Source organism: Elgaria multicarinata, chromosome 15 (genome assembly GCF_023053635.1).
Source record: "Elgaria multicarinata webbii isolate HBS135686 ecotype San Diego chromosome 15, rElgMul1.1.pri, whole genome shotgun sequence".
In the NCBI taxonomy this organism is placed as follows: domain Eukaryota; kingdom Metazoa; phylum Chordata; class Lepidosauria; order Squamata; family Anguidae; genus Elgaria; species Elgaria multicarinata.
Genome location: NC_086185.1, coordinates 9,124,879 through 9,133,261, shown reverse-complemented (window position 1 = coordinate 9,133,261; position 8,383 = coordinate 9,124,879). Strand labels below are relative to the sequence as shown.

The following is an 8,383-nucleotide window of genomic DNA, read 5'->3' as shown; positions in this document are numbered from 1 at the left end:
ATTAGGTTCAGTAGGGGAAAACAAGTGTTTCAGTTATATTATGTTTTAATTTGGATTCACTCAAACTGCATTTTTTCCCTTCATCTTCCTCTCCAAGAGCCTTAGTATCATCACAGAATTAATATTGTGAGCCAAGTCAATTTACTTGACTGGGAGAAAATAAATTTTAATCAATACCATCCAAATCAACTCTGTGGCTACTTGTTTTCATTTCAGAACAAAATGAAAAAGGGATTCTCAGGGGTAAAGAATTACTAAGTTCTCGGTGGTGAGGGCTGATAGGAGAAGATTCAATATGAGCAAGAATAGATTTAGCACACATCTCACACACACTTTCTGAAGCTCACCCCAAAGTCTTATAGTGGACAACATTAACAGGTATGTAGGGGAAATTCATTTTTGTTCACAAAACATGCACGCATGGCCCGTTCGGAGCAACAAATGCAAATGCGAGCATGAGCACGCGTCCAAAAAAAAAATTAACAATTTGCTAAATCTGTGCTTGTGTTCTTCTTATTTCTGATTCCTAGTAATTTGCACCAATTCCCTAATTTGTGCAAAAGTCCTCAGTAGACTGGATCAGCCCCGCTTTAGCCTGGACTAGATGGGCCATTGGTCTGATCCAGCATGTATCTTATGTTATTATGGCTGAGTGGGGACAAGAACCCAGATTTCCCAAGTCCCAGTCCAAACCTCTAACCATTACACCACATTTGTTCTCTACTTGGCTCTGTTACACAAGGTAGCATCACCAACATGCACCTGTGCATGCATCACCGACAAGGTAGCATCACCAACATGCATCCCTCCAAGGGGCAAAATATCTATGCAGATACCTAAAGTGTTCACATTTAGGCAGTAAGCTAGTATATACACCAGTTGCTGGGAACATGGGTTGAAGGGTGCCGTTGCAACATGTCCTGCTTGTGGATCCCTGGTTGACAGCTGGTTGACCACTGTGGGCGTTGCTAGACCTGCCGGGATAAGCCGGCAGGGAGGCGAGGCGACGGCGCAATGACGTTAGCGCGCACTGCCCCGGCTTCCAGACGCGGAACGCGCAGGGACGTCGGGATCCCTGCAGCGTCCGCCATTTTTTTTTTAAGTTTAAAGGGGCCACGTGCAGCCCAAAGACTCCGGAGAAGGTAAGCCTTTTTTTTTACTTAAACCCACCATCAGGTCCTGATCCCTTCCCATGCCTTCTCCCTCCGTGTGTCCCGTATCATCTGTGCTCCCTTCTCCCTCCATGTGTCCTGTGTCGTCTGTGCTCCCTTCTCCCTCCGTGTGTCCTGTGTCATCTGTGCTCCCTTCTCCCTCCGTGTGTCCCCCCCAGCCGATGGGCACAGCGCTGAGCACTGTGCCCAGTCTGCGGCTTTTTGCGGGTACTCGTAAGCGAGTAGCCGCAAAAAGCCACGGAAGTCTCTAGACGTTCTGCAGCCCCGGCCTCAGGCCGGAGCTGCAGAAAAGGCGCACCATAAACGACTTCGCTTATGGCACGTTAGAGGAGGCTTCAGTGCGGCCTCGGGCCGGATTCCCCTGTGCGTCATGTGGACGCACAGCAGGGAAACCGGCTCTCAAGGCGCGCTAAGGCCTCGTCTAGCAAGGCCCTGTGTGAACCAAGTGCTGGACTAGATGGACGCTTGGTCTGATCCAGCAGGGCTCTTCTTATATTCTTGGGTAGTAATGTGGGCAAAAACATTTTATAGGCTTTTCCCCTCTCATGCCAGCAAAAATTGAAATGGACTTTGCTGAACATAAGGCACCTCCTACTTGTGCTATTGCTAGAGCAGCTGCCCGTCTGTCATATCTTATCCCACCCTCGCCATTTGCTCTCCATCTACAATGAGCACGCATTTCTCTCCGAAGGGGAATTTGCAGCACTTGACTAGAGCAGTAGCGGGCTAGTGGATGTTTTAGTGCATGTTTAAAAGGCATCAGGAAAACACATTGGGGAAAGCAATATAATGCAAGAAAGCGAACACTGAGAACACCGAGTTAAACTGAAGTCTAGTTACCTTGAGGTAATAGATCCTTTAACTCATTCAAAGTGTAGAATTCCTCATACACCGAAGAACAACAGAGAAGTCAAAAATTAGTGACTGGGGGGAGTAAACGTTTTCCCCATTCCGTTCCTTTATTGTTCTCTGTATTTGGTTTGCTCCGAGTTCCATTCCTTGTGAATTTTTGTTCAACAAAGAGCGCTTTTTTGCCTTTCTTTTTAATTAATTGTGGATCTGCAGTTTGGTGTTGTCCCTTTTGTTTATTTTAGAGCCATGCTGAAATTTCTCAGAAGACATTTTTATTCAGAGAGTAATTTCTCTCTCTTTTTTCTCATCCTGCCTCTGTCCCCCAAAAGGGAAAAAAAAGAAGAAGGCTGTTTTACAGATTTACAGTTTTCCTCCCAAATATTCTTCATCATTTTAATGTGTGTGTGTGTGTATGTTGGTTCTCATTTTCTCCTGACAATGACCTGGGGTCACATTAGGCCCGGGAGTTTATATAGGATGCAAAGTTTGTTAATTTCATTTATGTAGGTATCTGTCTTCCTCCAGCTGGTGCATAACAAGTTGGGCCAGTGAGCAGAATTTCCGTGTGTGTGTGTGTGCGGGTGTTAAAAATGCAGAAATGTGAAAAAGTGCTATCTTAAACCAAAACCAAACCTGAAAACAAAGTAAGTTTAAGAAAACTGATACAAACAATATATCAAATTTAGGTACTGTATAACTATACTTATTACAATAAAATCATATTAGTAGAAAATATTTTAATCTTAAAGCAAATACATACATTTAAAATTTAAACAGAATAGTCCACATACATCAAACTTCAAACAAAAATCCCCAAACGCATTTCAACCATTCAGGTCTTCATCAGTGGGAAAAGGATATGTGGATTTTTAAAAATAATTATACAAGTATTAAAAACAACTCTGGGTCCGATAGAAACTCCCTATATCTGGGGCACAAAAATTTGTTTTTAATATTTCCATTTCTTTTAAGAAGCCATTTCTTTTCTGTCAAATTGAATGAGAGAAATTGTCGACAGAGCGTTAGGTACAGACAAAAGACTAATTATTATTTATTTATTTATTTATTTATTTATATAGCACCATCAGTGTACATGGTGCTGTACAGAGTAAAACAATAAAATAGCAAAACCCTGCCACATAGGCTTACATTCTATTATAGACTTGGTGAACATATAGGTCTAGAGTTGGTACCAAGAAATAATAATAATAATAATAATAATAATAATAATAATAATAATAATAATTTCATTTCTTTGTTGTTTATTCGTTCAGTCACTTCCAACTCTTCGTGACTTCATGGACCAGCCCACGCCAGAGCTTTCTGTCGGCCATAGAAAAAAATTTCATTTCTATACCACCCAATAGCTGAAGCTCTCTGGGTGGTTTACAACTATTCATAAAATAATGAAATGTAACATAAAAATGCAGCATAAAATACAGCATAAAAAATGTACATATACAAAATTTAAAACAATTTAGAGGGCTAAGAACAGTTTCAATACAATACTAGTGCAGTTTAGGTGACTGGCATAAATGCCCCCATTATATGCCACTAAATGCCTAAGAGTAGAGGGCAGTCTCAACTGAGAAGATGATAGTCTTGGCATCATGTGAGCCTTACAAAAGTCAGCGGCAGTACTAATGGTATCAACTGCTTGCATCATTTCTGGGCGTTGCTCTTTGTCCTGCTTGTTCATCCCTGGCCGATGGGTGGTTGGCCACTGTGTGAACAGAATGCTGGACTTGATGGACCCTTGGTCTGATCCAGCAGGGCTCTTCTGATGTTCTTTTGCATGGGGAGGAAGGATGGCAGCCGCCACCACCAAAATAAATAAATAAATAAATGAAGAAGTCCAGATTTTTCAGTGTTCTGGCTTGCATGGTGATCCTCCACATGTACAGAAGGAGAAAGACGATAGGGGAATAGAAGCAGGGCTGCAGAACTCCTCCTCACATGTTGCTTGGGCATGTCTACACCAGGCGATATCCCAGGGATCATCCCTGTGCATCCACATGATGGACAGGGGATCCTGGGGGCAGGGATGGAAGATCCCTCCATTTCCCCGGGATAACCGGGATGGCTTTTAACTTGATTTTTTCCACTGTCTCAGGATTGTCCCAAGGCTGTGGGAGATATGGGCAGCCATCCCGGTTTCATCCCAACTCCTCGTGAGTAAACACGAGGAGTCAAGAACCGGGCATGGGACAACGAGCTCTTCAGGCACTCCGTGCCCATCAGGGGTGGGGTGGGGAGAGTAGGAGCAGGTTTTCCCCCCTACCTTTGGCAGAGGAGCACCCATGCACTCCTCTCCTGGTTTTTTAAAAAATGACAGCCGCACTGTCCATTTGGGAGATTACACAGTCGTCTGGATACCCAGGGAGGTCATGGAAACCGGTAAATCCACAATCTTCCCCCTACACCCTTGTGGTGTGGACATGCCCTAGGTTTCAGTCATTCAAGGAAAAGTCCACCTTTTTCTTCCTGTGGATTTGGAGAAGCCATATAGCATGTCACATAAGGACAATGCACTCTTGTGTGTGCCACTTAAGAGAAAGAAGGGGGGGGGGACGTGGCATAAAATTCTCCCAGTAGTTCATCAGGGCTGAACAAAATGAAAATAAATGCTTCAGTCATTTGGAAAATCAGACCTTTTGGGTTAATATCAGATGAGAACATGGATCATCTCACTAGTACAAAAGGGTTGTATAAGAACAAAGGTCTAGAAGAAGAAGGGGGAAAACCCTCCGATATAGTCTCCTGATGGGTTTTCGTTCTTCCATTATCTGCTTGCTTCGGGGACTCCATTTATTCTGAGAATTTGGTTTCTTTTTTTTATTCATTCAGTTACAAAGCTGCATTAATCATTTATCCCAGCACCAGTTAATGACTCTGTTTGGGAGTCTAATTAATAACGGGTTTAAACTACTAAGCTAAGCTCCCTGGGTTCACACAAATTAAAGCCACCTGAATTAAGATGCCTTTGTGTGCAGTAGGACATTCAAGAAAGAACATATTCATCTTTTGAAAAGGTCACCCAACATCTCAGATCATCTTCACAAACTTCTTTTGTGCTGAAATCTGACACCCACTCTCACATGCTTGCACAGGTAATTTTTATATATTTTAAAGCTCACTAAAGGAGAAGGTACATTGATATAAACAAAGCCCTATGAAGAGAGATGCGGAAAGAACTGGGCATGTTTAGCCTTGAGAAGAGAAGATTGAGGGGAGACATGATACCACTCTTCAAATACTTGAAAGGTTGTCACACAGAGGAGGGCCAGGATCTCTTCTCGATCCTCCCAGAGTGCAGGACACGGAATAATGGGCTCAAGTTACAGGAAGCCAGATTCCGGCTTTCCATCAGGAAAAACTTCCTGGCCATTAGAGCAGTATGACAATGGAACCAATGACCTAGGGAGGTCGTGGGCTCTCCCACACTAGAGGCCTTCAAGAGGCAGTTGGACAACCATCTGTCAGGGATGCTTTAAGGTGGATTCCTGCATTGAGCAGGGGGTTGGACTCGATGGCCTTATAGGCCCCTTCTACTATTATATGATTTTATGATTGTATAGCAATTGGAAATACATAACATGTTTCTCAGGGACCTGTATAGAGAATGGAGATTACAGTTACCAAGAGCAGTTTCTGCACTTGCTGTAAGCAGAAGAAGTCACCAGCCTACATGTGACAAATGCAAAATTCTTTTCAGATCCCCAAAATAGATGATTATCTGCAAACATAGAGTGGGAATCTCATAAGAAAGGTGAGGAGGAACCTTTAATTTCTGTGACTAAAAAAGAAGAGATTTGCATAGCATTTGAATGTGTCAGCCAAAATCTAAAGTTGTGGGTGCAACAATGTAAAATGAGAGAGTCTTCCTCTGCCCCAGAAAACTTTTCAGTACCTTTTAAATGCTAAGAAATTACTCAAGTAACAATACGATTGCTCCTTTTTTTACATTCCTACTTTTTTGCAAGTAGGGACGGGGCACAGACCATGATTTGGATGCAGATTTAGTTTTATTTAGATTAATATTTGTTAATCATGAGTCACATAGGTTCCATTGATTTCAATGGGTGTACTCAAAGTATGACTAAATCAGGATCCAACCCTATGTTTTTAACAGCTGCAGGATTGGCAGAATCCAACAAAAGACTCTAACTTCATCACCCTATCCAGGGTGGGTGTAGCACCGGAATTTATTTAGGGCTGAGTTGATTCAGGGACGAGAGCTTTAGAAACATTTTCATGCTACTCAGACTGTGTCTCATATGTCTGGCGATTTTTTGAGGGCTGTCACAGAAGACCTGACAATGTTTCCATTTACAAACATTCGCTTTTTATTTATTTGTTTTTGTTTTCTTGGTTGCCATCATCTTTGTTGCAAATGGCTTTCCTTTTCCTTGGAGTGATAGCATTTGTGTTGATGTGTGACTTCAAGACACCATCGCATTACTCTTTCTTACCACCTCTTAGGGGTGGCACCCTGCCGCCACGGCCGTCTGCCCTCACTTGCTGGGCTGCGTGGCCCTCTTCTGAGGCTCAGCTTGGCCTGGTGAGTGCTCTGTAGCCACCTATGCTTCTGCCAAAATGGCACACCATTGGCCACCACTGAAGCAGAGGGGAGTGTGCAATTTTGGTGTGAGGATGGCTGGCTGGCAAGCACTCTAGGGGCCTCGTGCGTGCCCAAGCAGGGTCTGGATTCTCCCCAGAAACACCTGAATGGATCAGGGGCAGACATAGGCGTGTCTGCTGGACTCCTGGATCCAGTTGAGTGCTTGCAACATCCCTACCTCCTCTGTCCTGTTCCTAGCTCTCCAGATGAAAGGAGACCCAGGTCCTATGGGTGTCTATCCCACTCTTCCAGAGTTGCCTTAACTTCATCAAAACCCTTGAACTCCATTTCCATTGTTGACAGACCGAGTTCTGGATGGCAAAGCAAAGGTTGCTTGAAATGACCCAACCATACAATAACTGGTCTTCTGCATTGACTGCAACCATAGATAGATGATCGTCAAACATAATCCAGCCCTCACTTCTTCTGTTCTTGGATTCTATGTTATTTCCATGACCTTGTCAGGAGGCACTTTGGTGTAATTTTCCAGTCGACAAAATTGAAAATATTGAAGCTGTTTGGATCCTTTTGTCGCCTTTCAATATCGTTATTCATCAGTAATATAAGGGCAGGTATATTAGATAGTTGGCATGAGCTGCAGCCGAAGCATTCGATGAGGAGTTCATAACGACTCTTGGAAATACATTCCTCTTCTCAGATAATGATCATGTTGAAAAGCTTTTTCAACATCTGTAATATAAGATAGAAAATACGTGTCTATATCTGATTCACAACTGAGCCCTTTTTTCAAGCACTGAACCTGTCAATTCCCAAAAACCAATTGAAGGAATGAATCCATCATGTCCATCTTCTGTAGGGCTGTCTGCTGTTTTGTAACAGTTCATTGTTTCAGGACCCTTCTGGAGGTGATATAGACATAAATATATAGCAGCAAGTCTAGAGAAGGAAACATCTGTCAGTTTCACTTTCTCCCACATTCAGGTTCCCCCCCCCCAGTTTCTAAATTTGCATGAATTTGCATGTGTGCAAATACACAAATTCCCCCAAATCTACTTTTTCACACTTTAGCCTATTGGGAGAAATATATTTTGGGGCTGGTTTTGTGCGTGTGTTTCTGTAATGGAATTCCAGAAAGTTAGTGAAACGTTCCACAAGTTCACAGACTCCTCCCGACAGGGGGAAAGCTAGTCAGCCACGAAATCTATGGCCTTAGCGAGACGAGGCTTTATCCTGGTGCAAACCCTGGGATTGTCCCTGTGCGTCCACATGACACCCAGGGGATCCCGGGCTCAGGGTGGGATCATCCCTTCCTTGCCCCAGGATAGAGCCCTACACTTTGAGGCCGGTTTTTCCAGGGTCTTGGGCTCAGCCTGAGACCGCGGAATGTGTGACCCATTGCCACGGATTGACCCGGCTCCGCACAATTCCTTGCACAGAGCCGGGCACTGCGCCCATTTGGGGTAGGGTGGGGGGAGCGGGGAAATTTAATTATTATTATTTTTTAAAAAAACTAATGCTCCTGTTGCTTTTTTCAAAAAATTAAAAATGGTGGGCACGACACCTCTCCTCCTGAGGTCGTCGCGCCTCACGTGTAAACAGAGGAGGGATCTCTCAATAATCACATTGTGGGATCTTCCCTCCTCCATCGTGGAATAAAAGGTAGGTCTAGCTAAGATACATTTTAAAAAATCTGAACTCATCTGAAAGACCGTATTATCCCTTATGAGCCTGCCTGTGCTTTGAGATCTCCTGCGGAAGACCTTCTCTCAGTCCCACC

General features: G+C 43.6%; 1 long non-coding RNA gene across 1 annotated transcript in view; it reads right to left on the bottom strand.

The window, feature by feature from the left end:
• Nucleotides 1-6,478: 6,478 nt before the first annotated feature.
• The window catches only part of LOC134409120 (uncharacterized), a 31,810-nt gene continuing 29,905 nt past the window's right edge, over nt 6,479-8,383 (bottom strand). The window contains exon 5 of the long non-coding RNA XR_010026157.1: nt 6,479-7,335. This is a non-coding gene — a long non-coding RNA (uncharacterized LOC134409120). The remainder of the gene's footprint in view (nt 7,336-8,383) is intronic.